At 36.3% G+C, this 21,678-nt stretch overlaps 1 pseudogene; it reads right to left on the reverse strand.

Annotated features, from left to right (window-relative positions):
- The window catches only part of LOC149244516 (indole-3-acetic acid-amido synthetase GH3.6-like), a 48,056-nt pseudogene extending 31,565 nt beyond the window's left edge, over nucleotides 1-16,491 (reverse strand).
- Between the last annotated feature and the right edge of the window lie 5,187 nt (nucleotides 16,492-21,678).

Below are 21,678 nucleotides of genomic sequence, written 5' to 3' on the forward strand. Positions count from 1 at the left end.
GGACCGGATTAATCTCCTCGAGTCAACTTTAAGGGGGCTATTGTTAGGGTAGTTCAAGTAAATTTGACTTAGTCAAGTCACTGATAGTTTATGAGAGCCCGTGGGTTTGCTTATGTTATTTATTTCTAATTTGGTCTCTTTAAGGGTGGAAAGAGTCCAAATAATTTTTTCCTTTAAAGCCACAAAATGGTGTCTAAACAACACTTCTCTTATTATTTCTTAACCCTAATAGTCTTCACTCTAATGTTCATTTTTTTAATAGACTATTTTTGAAAAGCCAACCATCAAAATAATTTATTTCCCTTTGAAATAAAAATAAAAGAAAACAAGAACATGAGTATTATGAAATTTACAAGATAATTTCACAAATTAAAACTCAATGTTTTACCTCTATTTTGGAACTTAGCCTTTGTAATTTTTCCCATAAATTTAAATCAATCTTACATCATTGGTTTTCCGAAAAAAACATAAAACCTTACTAGCAAGAAAATAAAAGTCACTAAAGATAAAGTGACTTAAGTGCCAAATACAACGAGGCAAAAGCACATCTTCTAAAACCTACCTCCAAATAAAACAAGTTAGTATTCTAAATTTCATGGCCCACACCATAGAGTGAATGGTTCAGTACCCACCATGTTAGGTTAAGTCCTTGTGCCTATATATAAATTTTGAGCAAATGTAGTGAATGAATGGCAAAAGAAGTGCCAACGAGGCCATAAGAGTCGTGACTCGTGAGAAGTGGAGTGAATGAAGGGTAAAAAAAGTGAGGACAAGGACAAAGACATAGTGACACCGTTATTCCAAGATTGGTAGAAACAAGACTTTTCTACCCCAGTGAAACCATTATTCCAAGATTTGTAAAAACCAAACTTTTCTATTAGAAAAATAAATAAATACTATTATCCACAGGGTTAAAACTCTAATTATATAAAAAAATTTCCCCATCACTATAGCCAAGTTCAACAACATAACATGAAAAGTATGTGGTTACATTTTGTTGACAAAAAGAATAACAGAACCTCATGAAAAATCAATTGAAAAAGCCATGATCCAAGAAGACAAAAGTAAGAAAAGTCAATGGATAAACCAAATCCACGAAAAGGGTGACATCATCATCCAAATGGTGAGAATCCTTGTCTTACATTTATAAAACATTCCTGCTATCACAATTGACCCATAACTTCAACTAAACCCAACGTTATAACTAATGTTCAATGCTAAATTTTTCGACAAGTATGAATACTTTCGTTTTTCGTTCATTCTCTAAAACAGGTGTTTAAATTGTATTGTTCCTTCTTGTAACGATTATCATGATGCGAGTTCGAATCTCTCTGAAATATGGCTGAAAGGTTTTGAAAAATACTTATATATTCCTTGTGTTCTTTAAAGATTAAGGGTATATTTTCATTATAACAATAGTAAATTATTAATTCATACTTTTAATTAATCAATATTTTAATGAATCATGAGCTTAATAAAAATAAATTATTAATTCACACTTTTAATTAATTAATCACATAATCACTTTGGATATGTTGTAATGTGGCTAGAAACCACAGTTATGAATGTTGCTTTTTCAATACCAAACTATTGTGCGCGTTTAAACTATATGCCCCATTCTTTTTCAAAAAAATTTGAGAACAGTCAAGTTCTTTCAGGGATTCATTTTCTTGTATTCTTCCTTAGTCATGACATTAATGGAAGTTTTTTCTTTCATTTTATGTAAAATCTTTGGCTAATGCGTTGTTTTAATTGATTTGGTACATGCTATAGTCGCATGTGTATGTGATTACTCTCCTGCCTGTAATCTTTGCGAGTAGCATTCTTTTGGCATTGCTTCTTTTATAAAAATGTGAAACACAATTGGCTGTTGAAGTTTCTGAGCAAATTTAACTTAAGATTATACTACTTGATTTATACATGTCCATATATTATGTTTCGTGAGGGAAAGGAAATAATATTTTCAACCTACAGTCATCTGTGGCTTATAATCAACTCTGTTAGGGGAATGAGAATGAAATAACCCCTTTCACCTCATTCATTCTCTTTATTTATTAGCCTACTCATCCTGATTTTCTCAACAAAGCAACACTCTCTAGAACCATTTCTCCAGCTGTCAGCAACCTAACTAAGCTTGAGAAATAAATTTGGAAGGAAACCCTTTGTGGATCTTCTGTTAATTTTCTATTATAATATGTGTTTTTATGTTAATTTTCCTCACAAACCCTCAAGCGGGGTTACTCTTAATCTATGCACGTTGTCTGGAACTAGTCTTTTAAATTTCCAATCCCTTTTTTTGGCAATAGACAACAGCATTGGAAGGAGGGCGGAGCAGTGAGTATCGGTGGTGATTTGTAGGTGGTTGGAGGGGCGTGATAATGTTGGAAATTTTTAATGGGAAAAATACCAAAAACCAAATGTTCAAACAAACACACAGAGGCAATGCTCTGTTTTTCCTTCACAGGATCTTTTGTGCACAGACAACAAAAAAAATTCACAGAGAGACAGAGTATTTCACCACCATAAGAACATTCTATTCATTAAAACCTGATGCAAAGATTTACCACTGTAAAATCCTTTTTATATTCACTGGTGTGAAAAACAACTTACTGCTGTAATAAAAAGATTTACATAAGTTTACTGCTGTGAAAAACAAAATTACACAGGCTTACAAAAATTCACGCTCCACCATTTCCTTTATCCACTACTTGTCCAAAACCACACATGGTTTTTCGGTTTTTACTGCATCTTCGTTTTACAATGCTCCACACAAAAACATTACAACATATTTGTGCACTGCTGTGCATACACTCTCTGGTTCTTCACATTTTACACACTGCTGTGTGTTTTTCTTTTTACTGCACCCTCATATTTTTACGCTACTGTGAACACACCAAAAAAAACCTCCCGTGTGCCATACATTATATTTAAAAAAGTCAACACACAAAACATGAAACTTATTACATACGATTTCCTATTTAATACATGCCGTATATAAATATATATAAAAACATATATTATAACATGCCCATGCTCATATTAAAAGAGCCTCACCAAAATCTTCGTACCACTATTAAATTCTTTTACCTACGGCGGTCAACCATAAACCTTTTACTCCACGCAATAGCTTTAATTTGATGTTGGTCGTATGCAGGTGTGCAGCTTTAATCAATCAACGGCAGAAAAAGGTGGAGCAGATCCGACGGTGGATAACCATATCGGAAGATCAACAAGTGCTGAACGTTATCATCCGAGAAAATGACGTTGGAGTACGTCAGGGGTGAACCACGTGTCAGCCCCAAATTTTCTCGGGTTCAATCATCGGAAAATCCCTTTCGCCTGAAGTCAACCCGAGAGCGTTCCGGCGAGGTTTGCTTAACGTTTTCTGGCAGCTGCGTTGAAAGTGTACGGCAGCGTTGAAATTAGATTTCAACACTCCCCTTTAATTTCAATAGCAGGGCATTCGGTCATACCCAAACACTTTCTCAAAAATTCAAAGCTTTTCTGATCTAGTGGCTTTGTCAAGATGTCTGCGACCTGTTCCTGAGTCCTGCAATGTTCTAGGACAATTTCTCCATTGTTCACCAATTCTCTGATATAGTGAAACCTTGTATCAATGTGTTTCGTTCTCTTATGAAACACTGAATTCTTTGACAATGTAATAGCTGAGCTATTGTCACAAAAGATCACTGTCGCTTTTGCCTGCTCTTGGCCTAAGCTTCTCAACATTCTTCTCATCCAAACTCCTTGACATGCTGCTGCTGTAGCTGCCACATATTCAGCCTCTGCTGTAGACAATGCTACAATGGATTTCTTCTTAGAAGCCCATGAAATGGCTCCTGAACCCATATTAAAAACATAACTGGAAGTGCTCTTCTGATCATCTACACTTCCAGCCCAATCTCTGTCTGTGTATCCAACCAAATCTGAATGTTTTGAGGCATGATATAAAATTCCAAACATTTTGGTGCCTTTGACATACCTCAAAATTCTCTTTGCTGCTTACCAATGTGCCTCCTTTGGCCTCTCCATGAATCTGGAAATTAAACTGACAGCATACATAATGTCAGGCCTAGTAGCTGTTAAATACATAAGGCTGCCCACAATGCTTTTATACAAACTAGGATCAAAATCCTTGTTGCTGTCCTCTCTGCTGAGTTTTAATCCCATTACTGTGGGAGTGATGGCTGCCTTGCATTCTTGCATGTTAAATCTGCTCAATACTTGATTTACATATCTAGCTTGTGAGATAAATATTCCTTTTTCATTTTGATCTACTTCTATGCCTAAGAAGTATCTCAAGTAACCCATATCAGTCATTTCAAATTCATCCTTCATGATTGATTTAAAATTTTCAATAAGATAAGTATCATTTCCAGTGAAAATAACATCATCTACATACAAGACAACAATTAAAATTTTACCATCCTTTTCTTTGATGTAGACTGTGGGTTCTCCTTCACACTTGTCAAATTCATTATCCAATAGATATGAATCTATCCTGCTGTACCATGCTCTTGGCGCTTGCTTCAGCCCATAAAGAGCTTTCTTCAATTTGCACACTTTGTGCTCTTCACCTTTCTTCTCATAGCCAAGAGGTTGTTCAATGTACACCTCTTCCTTTAACACTCCATTTAGGAATGCTGACTTCACGTCCATTTGGTAGACTTTCCATTTGTTTTGTGTTGCTATGGATAGCACTACTCTCACGGTTTCCATTCTTGCAACCGGTGCGAAAGTCTCCTCATGATCTCTCCCATACTGCTGCTTGTACCCTTTGACAACCAGCCTTGCCTTGTGCCTTTCAATCTTGCCTTCAGCATTGCTCTTGGTCTTGTAGACCCATTTCACACCAATGACTTCTTTGCCTTTTGGTAACTCAACCAAATCCCATGTTTTGTTTCTTTCTATGGCATTCATCTCCTCATCCATAGCTTCTATCCATTTCCTATCTTTAATTGCATCTTCGAAATGAATAGGATCATCAATATGACAATACAAGGCAAATAAGGAATTCATTCCTTCATCATAAATTTCACTTAGATTTCTAAACTTCTTACCTCTTTCACTTGGTGTGCAAGTGCTTGAAGATGCACTTGAATTTCTTCCTTGTGGTGTGCTTGGAGAAGCACTTTCATTTATCCTCAATGGTGTCCCTTGTTGTCCTTGTGTTGGCGCTGCTGTTTGGGGATGCATTTCAGCCACTTCCTCTTCATCTTCATCATGAGACAAACAGTTCTTAACATTCACTGTTTTCTCTATGCTTCCATCCCAAGCTTCCTCCTCAATGAATTGAACATCTCTGCTGACAAAAAACTTCTTGGTAGATGGGATATACAACCTGTATGCTTTGGATTCCTCACTGTATCCAATGAACAGACATTTCTCCCCTTTGCTGTCCAACTTCCTCCTTAGCTGATCTGGTATGTGTGCATAGGCCACACATCCAAAAACTCTCATGTGGGTGACTCCTTGCTTTCTCCCACTCCATGCTTCTTTTGGCACCTTGTTCATCACTGCTTTTGTAGGACACCTGTTCAAAATGTACACTGCACAATTTACAGCTTCAGCCCAATAGTCATTTCCCAAATGCTTTGCCTTTAGCATGCTCCTCGCCATATCCATGATGGTCCTGTTCTTCCTTTCAGCAACTCCATTTTGCTGCGGAGTGTACCTTGCTGTAAACTGTTTGTGAATTCCATTTTCTCTACAAAATTTTAGGAATTCCTTGGAGATATACTCACCTCCTCTATCAGTTCTCAAAACTTTTATATGCAGCCCGCTTTGGTTTTCCACAAATGCCTTGAAGTTTTGGAATTTCTCAAACACTTCACTTTTGTTTTTAAGGAAATATATCCAAGTCTTTCTTGTAAAGTTATCAATGAATGTTAGGAAATATTGGCTGCCAGCTAATGATGGAGCTTGCATTGGTCCACACAAATCTGAGTGGATAATCTCTAAGGGTGCCTTTGCCCTTATGCTTTTCCCTGATGGAAAACTTTCTCTATGTTGTTTGCCCAAAATGCAGCCTTCACAAAGGCTGTCCGGTTTCTCTATCAATGGTAATCCTCTTACCATTCCTTTCCTACTCAACAAATTTAGACCTCCAAAATTGAGATGTCCAAATCTCAAGTGCCACAACCAATTTTCATCCTTTGGCACGCTTTGGAAGGCCTCTTGGGTAACTGCTGCCATTTCCTTCTTGTTTTTCAAGTCTGCCCTGATCCGGAGAGGGAACATCCTGTTCCTTGTCATCTTCACTTCAGCAATGCATCTTTTGCTGGGTGGCATATCCATGATGGTACACACATCATTTACAAAGTAAACATTGTAGCCCTTTTGGATAAGTTGTCCAACACTCAATAGGTTACATCTCATTCCAGGGACATAGTAGACATCTGCTATGGTTTTCCTTTCTCCTTGTTTTGTAAATATTTTTACCTCCCCTTTTCCCATAACAGACACTTTACTATCAGTTCGTAGTGTGACCTCTGATTTCAAGTTTTGATTTAAGGCTGAAAAGAGGGCTATATTCCCTGTCATATGGTTGCTGCAACCTGAGTCTAAAAACCATATGTCTTCACTATGTGTTTCAGCCATGTTATAAGCTAACAGGACATTATTTTGACTGTTGTTTTCTCTTGTAACATTTGCATTTTGTCTACTGTTCATATCATGCTGTTTCTTTCTACAATCACTTGCATAATGTCCATACTTTTTGCAATAATAGCATTGAACATTAGATTTATCATACCTTTGTCCTTGAGCATGATACTGTTCTCTTTGTTGGCTGCTGCCTTGGCCTTGGTTCTGATTTGTATTGCTGCCTCTTCCTTGTGCATTTGATGGGCTGTTCCTTCCACCTCTGTTCTAGCTTCTGCCTCTTCCTCTTTTGTTTCCTTTGCCTTGACCTCTTCCTCTTCCAAAGGACATCTGGGTCTTGAAGGCTTGCTCAAGAGATGAGTTTTCATTCCTACTCAACCTCTGCTCATGTGTTATTAGTGATGCATGTAGCTCATCAACTGAATAACTTGAGAGATCCTTTGTCTCTTCGATGGTGGTGACTATGGCATCAAACTTTGAGGGTAAGACCCTCAATATTTTCTCCACAATCCTTCTATCTTCAATGGTTTCTCCATGAGTTCTCATTTGTGTGATTACACCAATCACATGAGTGAAGAATGAGTCAATGTTATCTGACTCCTTCATGCACAGATTCTCAAAGTCCTTTCTCAGCAATTGTAGTTTTGTTGTCTTCACTCTCTCCATGCCTTGATAAGCTGTCTTGAGGGTTTGCCATGCTTCATTTGCTGTCTTAGCTGCTGCTAACCTTGGAAACACACTCTGGTCTACTGCTAGATACAACAACATACGGGCTTTTGAATCCTTCTTTCTATTGCTCTTCAGCTGATCTCTCTCTCCCTGAGTTAATGCATTGAACTCAGTTTCATCTGCTGGTTCTTCAAAACCTTCCTCAACTATTTCCCATAAATCTTGAGAGGCAAACAGGGCTGTCATGGTTATTGCCCAATAGTCATAGTTCTTCCCATTAAACTGTGGGAGCTGGGTGTTAAACAAACCCATACCAGTGCTTGTGCTGGCCATTCCTTGACTGTGTATTTAAAACACTGACTGTCTCTTCAATAACAAACAAGATAGCTATGAAGAATACCTGAATCCTTTGTTGTCTGAGTCTTCTATCTGCTTGAGAAGTTTTGCTGCAGCAACAACCTTCTCCCTTCAGCTTCTTTAACTTTTTTAAAGAGCCTAAGCCTGCTCTGATACCACTGTTGGAAATTTTTAATGGGAAAAATATCAAAAACCAAATGTTCAAACAAACACACAGAGGCAATGCTCTGTTTTTCCTTCACAGGATCTTTTGTGCACAGACAACAAAAAAAATTCACAGAGAGACAGAGCATTTCACCACCATAAGAACATTCTATTCATTAAAACCTGATGCAAAGATTTACCACTGTAAAATCCTTTTTATATTCACTGGTGTGAAAAACAACTTACTGCTGTAATAAAAAGATTTACATAAGTTTACTACTGTGAAAAACAAAATTACACAGGCTTACAAAAATTCACGCTCCACCATTTCCTTTATCCACTACTTGTCCAAAACCACACATGGCTTTTCGGTTTTTACTGCATCTTCGTTTTACAATTCTCCACACAAAAACATTACAACATATTTGTGCACTGCTGTGCATACACTCTCTGGTTCTTCACATTTTACACACTGCTGTGTGTTTTTCTTTTTACTGCACCCTCATATTTTTACGCTACTGTGAACACACCAAAAAAAACCTCCCGTGTGCCATACATTATATTTAAAAAAGTCAACACACAAAACATGAAACTTATTACATACGATTTCCTATTTAATACATGCCGTATATAAATATATATAAAAACATATATTATAACATGCCCATGCTCATATTAAAAGAGCCTCACCAAAATCTTCGTACCACTATTAAATTCTTTTACCTACGGCGGTCAACCATAAACCTTTTACTCCACGCAATAGCTTTAATTTGATGTTGGTCGTATGCAGGTGTGCAGCTTTAATCAATCAACGGCGGAAAAAGGTGGAGCAGATCCGACGGTGGATAACCATATCGGAAGATCAACAAGTGCTGAACGTTATCATCCGAGAAAATGACGTTGGAGTACGTCAGGGGTGAACCACGTGTCAGCCCCAAATTTTCTCGGGTTCGATCATCGGAAAATCCCTTTCGCCTGAAGTCAACCCGAGAGCTTTTCGGCGAGGTTTGCTTAACGTTTTCTGGCAGCTGCGTTGAAAGCGTATGGCAGCGTTGAAATTAGATTTCAACAGATAAGGGACGACGTGGGAGAAGATATGTTGAGTTGTTGGATGCACGATGGACACGGTGAGGCAGTGGCAGTGATGATGTGTGGTTGAACAGGTGAGAGGAAACACGATAATGAAAAATGCGTGAACGTCATTCTTCTCTCGCTTGAGGTGTTGAGGAATGGAATACAAAATGGACAGCAAGGAAGCTTGCAACAGAAAACAAGGGGGGCAACATTGTCGGTGAGTTTGACCAGGGTCTTCTATCGGAGAAACAGACAATATCCAGCAGTAGGGATGGCAACGACAGCTTTGCTCCTCTCGTGGCCAAAATGCTGGTGGTGGTGGTTGCACGTAAGGTTGAGGTCCTGGAAATGTCTCGCACCGAATAGATTGTATCTGACATGCTGATAGATTTCATCACCAGGAAATCCGACTAGATTGTATCCAGGGTGCTGCTGGATTTCATCACGAAGAAAGAAGCACAAGACAAAAATGTCGTTGGGTTCTTAGTTTATGTCGATGTAACTTATTAACTTGTTCACCGGATCCATGGCATATTTGATCAGATGAAGTGGTCTGTTTATTTCAAATCTGTACTCCACGATATCTAGCACTTGCTCTCGCCCCCTTTTCCTCACGACACTGCAAGTTATGCCAGAAGGTTGATTGACGAAATATGTATCATTGAGGCAATTCTCTTCTGCACCCAGAGTTTCTGTTAATCGCATTGGTGGATTTTCATTCTGAGCGATTATTGCAAGCTCATTATGGGTAATGTAATATTGACGGTACAAACAGAGGGAAATTTCCTTGTGGAGTCTTCCATCGAACATGGAATAAATTTTCAATAAGATTTCACTAGAAGAACTATTATTGTTATACATCCCCATCTCCCTATTACAAGGAGATAAAATCCTAAAATGTAAATTCCCCAAGGAATGCCACTTTCATCTGGAATGATGTAAAACTTTTTGTACTCTTTCTCTTCATCTGGAATATCCATTGGTTCTGGCTGACCTAAAGGTGGGTGGAATCGAAAATCCAACTCTAAGGGAGGGCTTATTAGTTTCTCCTTTTTCCTTTGCTCATATTTTTGCTCTTCTTCTAATTCATACTGATCCACTTCATCATGTATTATATCTTTCGGATGTAATCCCCTTTGTTCACTTCCTCCCTCCTCTGAAGTAGCCCTACCAACACTTTTCTCTGGACTATGCTGAGAAGCATATTTGGGTTGTTCTTCCTTGCCAGAATAACCAAAAACATCATGCATATCCACTATTGAATGAGTTACATGGTGATTATCACCTTGATCACTTAGTTCTCTAACTGGCTCTGTATCTACTCCTTCTCCTTTACTTTCAACATCAACTTCATCTGATTTTTCAACATTATAATCTTCTTGATCTATATCAGTTTCATCGGAATCATTATCTAGATCATTTTCCTTATTATCGATTTCCTTTCGACATTCTTTAACTTCTGCAAATGATTTTTCTAAACGCTGAAATGCTTCTTGAATTTTACTAAACTGCTCAACGCAATCATGACGTGAACGTAATGGCACATTATGCGGTGAACAACATTCAAAGACTCGCATCATTATATTTTTTGTCATGGATCTGATACCACTGAAGTGTAAAAACTGATAGCTTGTTGACTTAATGTAAAAATACACAATAGGTATTTAATAATAAAATTTATTATATATAAAAATGTATAATTGATGATTGTTACAATGAGGACCCGCATATATATAGCTAAGCAGGTGTCCTTTCATGACTACCCATGTCTTTAAGACATGCCTTTTCACTTAACTTAATGACTATTTAACCTAATCAATATTTGATTATTTACTATTTACATTTATTTTATTTATTTTAATTGTTATGAATTATATTCATAACACTCTCCCCTCTTGAGGGGAACACCGTCCTCAGTTTTTATTTCTTTTCCTACCTTTTTGAAAAACTTGGGATATGCCTCTTGCATAAATTCTTTTTCTTCCTAGGTGGCTTCCTCCTTGATAAAGTGTCTCCACTACACTTTAACCTGGATGATATCTCACTTCCATAACATTGTTTCTCTTTGGTCGAGTATACACAGAGGTTCTATCATAAACTCTCCATCTAATTCGACCTATCAAATAATCATGACTTAATCATTAGTCTGATTCACTCATTTTATTAAAATTGGTAGCTATAAATTTACAGTATATACATTACTTGTACATCTTGCCAATTTATGATGTGTCTAGAATCATATATATACTTCTTTAAAAGTGAAACATGAAAAAAATTATTAACTTGTATATGAATGGGTAATGCAAGTCGGTATGCTACCACTCCTACCCTTTCCAAAACCTAGAAAGGTCCATCGTATCGAGGTGCTAATGTTTCACAACTTCTCCATCTACGTGTACTTATTTTAGGTTTAACAAGTACATAGACATGGTCACCCACTTGAAATTCTCAGTAAGTTATTTTTTTATCAGCGTAAGCCTTCTGTTTGTCTTGAGCAGCCTTTAAATTTATTGAAACCCTTTTCATTGTATTTTCCATCTCCTCTAACATGTTAGGTCCTATAATCATTTTATTCTTAGGATTATTCCAGTTAGAAGGTGTTCTACACCTTTTTCATAGAGTACCTAAAAAGGGCTCATTTTTAGAAACTCGTGGTAGCTGTTGTTATAAGAAGATTCCACTAAGTGAAGGTATTCTTCCCACTTGCCTAGTTGTTGCATCACATACATGCACAAAATTTCCTCTAATACTTGATTCACCCACTCAGTTTTCCCATCTGTTTGTGGGTGGTATGCAATAATGAAGTGGACTTGAGTGCCCAATCCAGTAAAGGGAGCCTTCCAAAATGAAGAGGTGAACTTTATGTTCTAATAAGAAATTATCACTTTTGGAATGCCATGTAATATGAATATCTCCCTCATAAATATATCCGCCACTTGGGAAGTTTCATAATTGGATTTATCAGGGATAAAATGAGCTACTTTGCTCAATTTATCCACCACTACCTTGATGGAATCATTTTTGTTTTTGGATATGGGTAATTAATGGCAGAAGTGTCCTCAGACACACAATTTTATTAATCAAAAAATAAATTACATAATAATTTTGCAAGAGTTTACGCACACACACCAACACTATTGGAATCAGGAGAATGAGCTATATATAAGCTTAATTTCCTAGCCTATTCTAGTTATGGACCAATTAAATTAACAAGTGAACATTTACAATAAATGCCATTCTAACCAACCTACTAACTCTACTCCTAAATTGGAGCCTAAGATATGACATTATTCTAGATGTCATATCTTTTACAACAATATTCTATTTCTAAGTGTCTCTGATATTTAATTAAATATTCTAAATAAATAAATATTTTATCCTAACTTTTTGAACTATGAATTTTTTATTTTGGATCATCTAACATTCCCCCCATGATCCAAAAATACATTACAACAGATACCAAGTTCATCTCTGAACTTAGTAAATTTGATCCTGCTAAGTGGTTCTGTGAAAATATCGGAGACCTGATCTTCTGAAGGACAATAAATTGGCTTGATGACACCCTTGGCAATGAGAGATCTAATCTGATGATACTTGGTGTCCACATGTTTTGTTTTGGAATGAAAAACTGGATTCTTGGCGAGCTTTATGGTTGACTAGCTGTCAATCAATAATGATGTAGCTTCTGCTTGAGGAATACCCAAATCCTGCAAAACTCTGCGCAACTAAACAATTTCACATGTTGCTTCCCATGCTGATATTTATTCTGCTTCGGCTGAAGAAGTGGACATTGTAGCTTGTTTCTTGCAACTCCAAGATATTGCATATGACCCCATGTTCATTAAATAACCGGAGGTTGATGCTCGATCATCAACACTGCCAGCAAAGTCGGCATCTGAAAATGCGCCAAGTACAAAGTTTTTAGTCTTATTGTAAAGAAGACCAAAATCTTTTGTTACTTGGACATATCATAGAACCCTTTTAGCTACAATCAGTGGTTGTCTCGTGGTTCCTGCATAAAACATGAAAGAATACTAACTGCATAAGATAGATATGGTCGATTTGTTGTCAGATAAATCAGGTTGCCAATCAACTATCTATAAGTAGTGTTGTCCACCTTCCCCCCCTTCAAATTTTGAAAGTTTCAAGTTTTGTTCCATGGGGGTAAGAACGGGCTTGCAATCCTGCATTCCAAAGCGCTGAAGAACTTTTGCTGCATACTTACTCTGAGAAATGAAAATATGATGTGGACGTTGGAATACTTCAACTCCAAGATAGTAGTGAAGTAGTCCCAAGTCTGTCATCTTAAAACCTGCATGTAACTCCTTTTTCACCTGTATAATATGATCATCATTGTTTCCAGTAATGATCAAATCATCTACATACATAACAAGAATCACCAGATTTTGACCCTATTGACGTACATACAAAGTATCATCAGATTCACTTCGTTGAAAGCCAACTTTCTGAAGGTATTCATCCATTTTGGCATACCAAGCTCGTGGAGTTTTTTAACCCATATAAAGCCTTAATAATTTTACAGACTTTATGTTCTTTCCCTTCAATTTCAAAACCTGGCAGCTGTGTCCTATATACATCTTACTGTAAATCTTTGTTGAGGAAAGCACTCTTTACATCCATTTGATGAAATTTCCATCCTTTTTGTGTTGCTAATGCGAGTGTTAAGTGAATGGTGTTCCATTTTGCTGTAGGAGCAAAATTTTCCATATAATCAATGCCTTCCTACTACGCAGAACCTTTAGCCACAAGTCTAGCTTTGTACTTGTCAGTTTCTCCATTATGGTTGTACTTAATTCTGTAAACCCATTTGCATCCGATGGGTTTAACATTTTGAGGACAATCAACAAGTTTGAAAGTATTGCTATCTTGAACTACCTTATATTCTTCAATCATAGCTTGTTGCCATTCTTAATATTTCACTACCTCTTTGTACGTGGAGGGTTTAGTAAAATCATTCGTGATTAAGGCAAAATTTCCTTCATTCCTAGTGGACCTCCTTGTTCCTATTTTATTTTTCTCATTGGGCCTTACATCTTTCAAAGTTGAGCAACCCATTTTGGCAATTGATGTTCACTTTCTTGAGATTCTAAAAAGTCACCATCATTATAAAGAGGATTAATGTAAACTGAGGTACGTTGATCAATGACAGATTCTGGAGGCAGAGAATCATTGTTAGAAGAACTACTGCTACTAGGAGATTTTGATGAACTTCCAGAAGACCTAGACTATATTGGCAAAGTAGATGGACTGGATGAATCATCTTCAAAGGAAGGAAAATCAAGTTCATAGCAATTTTGTGAATTTGGTTGACTTGGGTTTTTTCCTTTCCTTTTATCTCCTTTTGTTTCCAATTTTTGAAGAAGATGTTCTATTTCTTCAGCACTCTTACTCTTTGTTTCATAAAAAATTACATCTCTGCTGAAAATAAATTTCCCATTTGATAAAAGCTTGTACCCTTTCTTCTCATCTGAATATCCAATCATTTTGCATTTCAAACTTCGTGAGTCTAGCTTAGTTTGTTTTTCTTTTGGAACTAAGGCATAGCACACGAAACCAAAAACCCTAAGGTGTTTAACTTTAGGTGTGAAACCAAACCATGCTTCATATGGTGTGATTCCATCCAAAGAAGCAGTGGGAGACCTGTTTCTTAAATAAACAGTTTTATGGATTGCTTCTGCCCAATAAATATGACTTAAATTTTTAAAAGTTAACATAGATCTCGCCATTCCTAACAAAGTGCGATTCATTCTTTCTACTACTACATTTTGTTGTGGAGTATAGACATTTGTAAGATGTCATTTGATCCCATTGTCTCTGCAATAACTTTGAAATACATTTGAAGCGAATTCTCATCCATTTTCAGTTCTAAGAGTGCCAATCTTTTCCTTGACTTCATTCTCAACAAGTTGACAAAATTTTTTAAGCTTCACAAATGCCTCTGACTTATGCTTCAAGAAGTAAACCCATGTCATTTTGCTGAAATAATCAATAAAGAGTAAGAAATATTTGCAACCTCCTCGAGAAGCTTGCAAGAGTCCACAAATGTCATTGTGTACTAATTGCAAACCCTTGTTTGCTCGCCATGAGCTTGTCGAAAAAGGTTCTCGACTTTTTTTTCCATAAATGCAAACTTCACATCTTGCATTTTCTTTCTTGAAGGTAGGAAGTCACTCAACCATTCATTGTTTTTGCATTTTTGTTTGGTTGAATGAATTATAACTAGGCCATCCTCCAAAACCATATGATGTCGAGCTTGTCAAATCGAGACCAAAGACAACAAATCCTTTTTAAAGGTGGGTACATACCATACATTTGATATCAATCTTTCTCCAATGTCAGGGAGATAAACTTTAACAACACCTTTTCCATAAGGAGTATGTTTTGTATTATCAACAAGAAAGATTGAACTAAGGTGGCATGGTTGGAAATTCCAAAAGAAGTCTTGTCGAAAAGTCATGTGTTGAGTTTTTGTTTTATCTAAAATCTATGCATCTTCATAATCACTTTGAAAAAAGGTGGAAACTAGTGTTGTTGATTCTGATATTTGACTTGATGTGAAGACATATTCTGAACCATCATTATCTTGATTAGTGGAAAATTGAGTTGTGTTTGATGGAACTTTGGAATTTTATGAATGGAAGTTCTACAATCTTCTGCAAAATGGCCCACTTTGTTACATCTTCTGCAGACAATTTGATTCAAGTCTCTGCCTCTTCCTTGATCTTGTCCTCTGCCTTTGCTTTGACCTCTATTTTGAGTTGGCCCTCTGCCTTGACTTTGATCTCTTCCTTGACTATTTCCTCTGCCTTGACTTTGACCTCTTCCTTGACTGTTTCCTTTGCCTTGAAAGTTTCCTCTGTTTTGACTATTTCCTCTTCCTTGAAAGTTTCCTCTATTTTGGCTTCTTCCATGACCTTGTCCACTATGTGCTGTTGAATGTTGATTGAAATGTCCTCTTCCTCTAGAATTGTGGTTTGATGGTTTACTTGTGCTAGCCTCTGTGAAGAAGACATCTTCCCCTTGTTTCTTCTTCACAAATTTTTTGTCATGTTGAGCCAACATCTCACTTAGCTCATCAAACTTTAATTTATCTAACTTTCCGGTCACTTGTAGAGTTTCCAAAAAATGCATGTAAGAAGAAGGCAATCCAGCAATTAGAATTGTGGTCATGAAACTGTCATCTACTAGTGGAAAACTGGCTTTTACTATTTCTTGCTTAATATTTTTAAGCCTGGAGATATACTCAAGGACATCGCCTCCTTCAATTAGTTTTTGTTGAAGCAACTTAAGTTGAAGATCAACCTTTTTTGATTCAGGTTGTGTATCAAAAATATCTTTGAAAATATGCAAATCAGTCCATGCATCTGAGGTGTTTTCAGTATGAATATACATCTCATCATTAACTGAGGACTTTATAAGAGCTAGTGACTTGACATTTTTAACTTCCCATTTTTCAAGTGAAGTTACATCTGTGGGTTTATTAGGCTTAACGTCTCCATCACATATGTCTTGCCACAATTCATTATATATTAGAGTGCTGTCAATGAGACATTTCCATGTTTTGTATGATTTTATCCCTTCAAGCTTATTAGAATCAGAGAACAGATTAAATAACTTCAACATTGTAGTTTTGAGATTTTGCACCAAGAAGAATCAATCACAAGGAAAATATGAGAAACACGTCACACGAAGCACACCGCGCAAAAAACGATCTATCGGGGCTTGGCCTCGACCCTCATATAGTCGTTGGAGGAGAAAATTGATTGAGATTTGCACTTGGCTCTAGTCAATTTCTCTTAAAAATGTACAGTGAAAACTTTCAAAATTTTACTAATTTATAATCCTTGCAGCATTTTATGCAAAATGTACTCTAACCCCCCCTCAAAGTAAAAAATTACCTTGAGTTACAATGTCACTCTTATCTCTCCAAAATAAAAAATTACAAATGGAATCTCCTTATTACTCCAAAAATTACAACTGACCTTATTACTCCACAAATATTACAAAATCCTTATTACTCCAATAAGAATAAAATATTACATAAAAATATATACCTTCTCTCTCCATTTAATTACAAAATTGAAAATCACTTTATAAGAGTCATTTAAAAAAAAAACTTTACTTTCCCAACTCTTTCAAACACAAAGTTAAACACTTAAAGTCTGGAAAAATGCTGCTCCAATTTAAACTCCACGTTATTGAAATAAAGAGTTACGGCCTTTGATATTGAATTATGCTACCTTTGATTTTGATTGAGGTGATTTCTACTTTGCAGATATCTTCCAAGAAAGAAGCAAGCGACTTTTAGGTTGGTGATTTCCAAGGAGTTCTGTCCATGCACGTCTTGCAAGCTGCTTCACTGCTAGCTAAGTCAATTGCTGATGGATGGAGCGATATGGGATGGAGTGATTTGCAGAAGGTCAAAGTTCCTCTTGGTTCATTCTATGGCAGGTTGTTTCAGTCCTCAACACTAGCCCTAATAGTCTTTGTAATACTCAGCGTTACTAGCGACTGTTGAGACTCCCGCGTTCTGCGAAAATGTCTTTGATTGTGGATGAAGAGTTTCAACACATTCTTCATTTCCTCAACACCAATGTTGATGGGCGATAGAAGATCATGTTTGCTTTGAATTCTATCAAGGGAATTGGTCGGTGTTTGGCCAATCTTGTATGCAAGAAGGTTGATGTTGATATGAACAAGAGAGTTGGTGAACTGTCTGCACTTGAGCTTGAAAATCTTGTGATAATTGTCGTGAATCCTAAAAAATTCAAGATCCCATATTGGTTTTTAAACAGATAGAAATAAAATGCAAGATGTCTTCATTTTATTCATTCATCGTTCAGTCTTCATTGGCTTTCTCAAGTTCCCGCTGAGATTTTAGAGAAAAATTAAGAGGCGTGGAACAAGGACAGAATCGTCTGCGTGGGATCTAGGGCTGTTGGAGAAGCTTACTGTCGTTAATACCAGAGGGATTTGAATGTGTTTCTGAGAGCCCAGACAGAAGAGCTAGTACATGGAGACCACATGTTTTTGATGTTAATGGGTCAGACATCTCGGGATCCAAGCGATCAGGGTTTCACCTTCCCCGCAGAGTTATTTGAAAGAAGTTTCTATGATTTGATATCAAAGCAGAGCTTAAAAATATCATTGAATGTGAAGAGATCAATGGCACTATCGACTTGCCTCGCTTGATGAAATAGAAATTACAGGGAAATTTTGATAGTGAATTTTTTTTTTTAAACAACTGGACAATTTCTAAAATCAATACTAATAATAAAATTTCTTTTCCTTTTAAAAACAACTAGACAATTTTCATACCAATCATTTGTTGGTCAATTGAATGGAGTTTTCCAAGACTTTGTTGAGCTGGAATATCCTCCTCACATTAACTGCATTACTAGAGCTTTGATACCATAATAATCGCAGAAGTGTCCTCAGACACACAATTTTATTAATTAGAAAAGAAATTACATAATAATTTTGCAAGAGTTTACACACACACACCAACACTACTGCAATCAAGAGAATGAGCTACATATAAGCTTAATTTCCTAACCTATTCTAGTTATGGACTACTTATTAAATTAACAAGTGTCCATTTACAATAAATTCCATTCTAACCAATCTACTAACTCTATTCCTAAATTGGAGCCTAAGATATCATATTATTCTAGATGTAATATATTTTACAACAATATTCTATTTCTAAGTGTCTCCAATATTTAATTAAATATTCTAAATAAATAAATATTCTATCCTAACTTTGCGAACTATGAATTTTGTATTTTGGATCATCTAACAGTAATCCGATTATGAAATCTATGCTAATTGTATCCCATTTCCACTTAGGAATGGGTAATGGGTGCAGAAAACGAGTAGGGTTATGGTGTTCCACTTTTACCTATTGATATTCTAGGAATTTTGCTAAGTATCTTGCAATGTCCTTTCTCATTCTGGGTCAGTAATAATTCTTTTTAATTGTAGAAAATAGTTTTTGATATCTAGGATGAGTGGTATAAGGGATTATGTGGAATTAATCTAATAATTCTTTTCTAATAGATAGATGATTAGGAACATACATACTCCCTCTAAAAATCAACAAAATATCTATGTTAATATCATATTTCATTTGTATTCCAAAGTTTTGTGCAAGTTTAGCTTGCTTCCATAAATATTTATACTCTGGATCCTTTAGGGCAGCTTGCTTAATCTGCTTGGAAAATTTAAATTCCACTTGACTACACGAAATTTCATATACATAATGAAATCTTCTAATTAACGCATCAGCTATGTGGTTATCTTTCCCCTTAAGATGCCTGATTTCAAAGTCAAATTCACTTAGAAATGCAGTCCACCTAGCTTGATGTGCATTCAGGTTAGGCTACTTAAATAAACTGGTCAAACTACTATGATCTGTCATCAGTAGGAATCTTTTTCCTAGAAAATAGTGTCACCATACTTTCAGAGTGTCGACTACAATAGTTAGCTCCAAATCATAGGAAGAGTACCTCTACTCATTCTCCTTTAGCGTACGAGATTTATAGGGGACTACCTTACCTTCTTGCATTAAAACTCCCCCTACGCTCTCCTGGCAGGAATCCATACAAACTGTGAATTCTTTCCCCGGATCCACAACTTTCAACATGGGAGTCGTAGTAAGTGTTTCAATTGTTCAAAACTTTGTTGACACTCAACTAACCACTTGAACATTCTCCCTTACATTTCCAAGGAGGTTATAGGGTGAGAAACTCTAGAGAACCCTTCTATAAACCAATGATACATAGTCTCTGGCCAGACCCATAAAATAACAAATATATGCTACATTTTTTAGAATAGGTCATTCCATGATGATTTTGATTTTCGTCGAATCTACCACTATACCTTCGGAGGAGATGATTTTTCCTAAGTATTGAATTTGGTCCTTATAAAAATCGCTTTTTCTATATTTAGCATAAAGCTGGTTTTCTATTAAAGTTTGCAATACTATCCAGAGGTGTTCCTTATGCTCTTTCAAACTCCTAGAATAAACCAGGATGCCATCAATGAAGATTAGAACAAACTTTTCCAAGAAGGGGTGGAAAATACCATTCATCAATCTCATGAATGTTGTTGGAGCATTGGTGAGTCTGAATGGAAAAACAACGAACTCATAGTACCCATAATGTGTTCTAAAACATTGTTTTATAAATGTTTTCATCTTTTATTATTATCTCGTGATATCTAGATCATAGATCAATTTTTGAAAACCCAATAGCATCCTAAAACTTGATCGAACATATCATCAATTCTTGGTAACGAGTACTTATCCTTAATCATTAACTTATTCAGTTGCCTATAATCAATACACAAGTGAAGAGTGCCATCCTTTTTTATTACAAACAAAACTGGAGCTCCCTAAGGGGGCACATTGGGGTAAATTTATCCTTTGTCTAATAGCTCTTGGAGTTGTATCTTTAGTTCTTTCAACTCAAGGATACTCATTCTATAAGGGGATTTAGATACAATTGTGGCTCTGGGAATTAGCTCTATAGTGAAATTAATGTTTCTCTTAGGAGGCAGTCCTAAGATTTCTTTTGGAAAGACATTTACAAACTCTTGGATGACTGGTGTGTTTACCAGTGTGGATACCTTATCTTTATAATTGGTATATCCCATCTGAACAACGTAAATTTGGTAGCCTTTACGAATTCACTTTCCCAATTGATTCGATGTAATTGGGTGTAACTTGATTTCTCTTCTAATGCCCTGAATTTCTTTTCTAACACCCTCATCAGTAAGGAAATTAATAGTCTTATCTTCAAAATTTACTACGGTCCAATGCTTTTCTATCTAATTCATACCTATCAGCACGTCATAGGAGCATAACATTAACACATTCAAATTTTTCTTAACCTGTTGTCCAACTATTTCAACCAAATAGTCCTCTACCTTCGTTGTTACCCTTCTCTTAGCTCCCGTAGCTAGTTGCGATAACCAAGGATTTATAAATTTCACACTTTTCATATGACATAAATAAATTATTTTCAGACTGATATAACTCAGGCATGTAGCTTTGTCTATCAAAATAGAAATAGGATGGTTGGTAATCTTTTCTTCAAACTCCACCATTGTAGATTGATATCCATCTTAATGATCCTCTAAGGTTTCATTGATCCTTGGTATAATCCTTTCCACCTCACCGATGGTAGAAGCTTCTTGAATGTTAGCAGTTGGTTTTGATCTGGTACTGTGAGGGTTTTTTTCATAATAGTGGGGTTCCCCACAACCCCAACACTGAAAAGGGGGCTTCTGGGTTTGAATGGGCTTTGGTATGTTAGACGCTTCAGTTTGTCTAATTTCATTCTAAGATCTGAACTTCTATTTATTTTTACTGTGAGGCCCACTCGACAGTTTTATGTTTGCATTATTAATTACAACATCTTTTATATTTTTGTTGTTCAATAAATTTTCCTGCCCTTTTCTATTTAACCCACCCTTGGTACTTCCCCATTTCTTCTTCATTCACTGATAATGAATTTGGTCCTTTCGAATCGCTTCATCCATTGTCTTTGGGTTGTTGAATTCCAACTTCTCTTTCATGAAAGTGGGTAGGCTGCTAGTAAACCACTGCACCTTGGCTTTCTCTTCATTGATGTAGGGGACACATCTTAACAGAGAGGTAAACTTAGTTATGAAATCATCCATGGATTGTTGTCCCAATTTTAAGTCATGAAAATATTTGGCTTTTTTATCATAGAACTTGTTGTTCAGGTATTTATCTTTAATGTGATTTTGGAATTGTTCCCAAGTAACTTCCTGCTCATTGATTCC

This window comes from Pinus tabuliformis, chromosome 8 (assembly GCF_031772625.1).
Source record: "Pinus tabuliformis cultivar Carrire ecotype Pingquan chromosome 8, CPIR1, whole genome shotgun sequence".
In the NCBI taxonomy this organism is placed as follows: Eukaryota; Viridiplantae; Streptophyta; class Pinopsida; order Pinales; family Pinaceae; genus Pinus; species Pinus tabuliformis.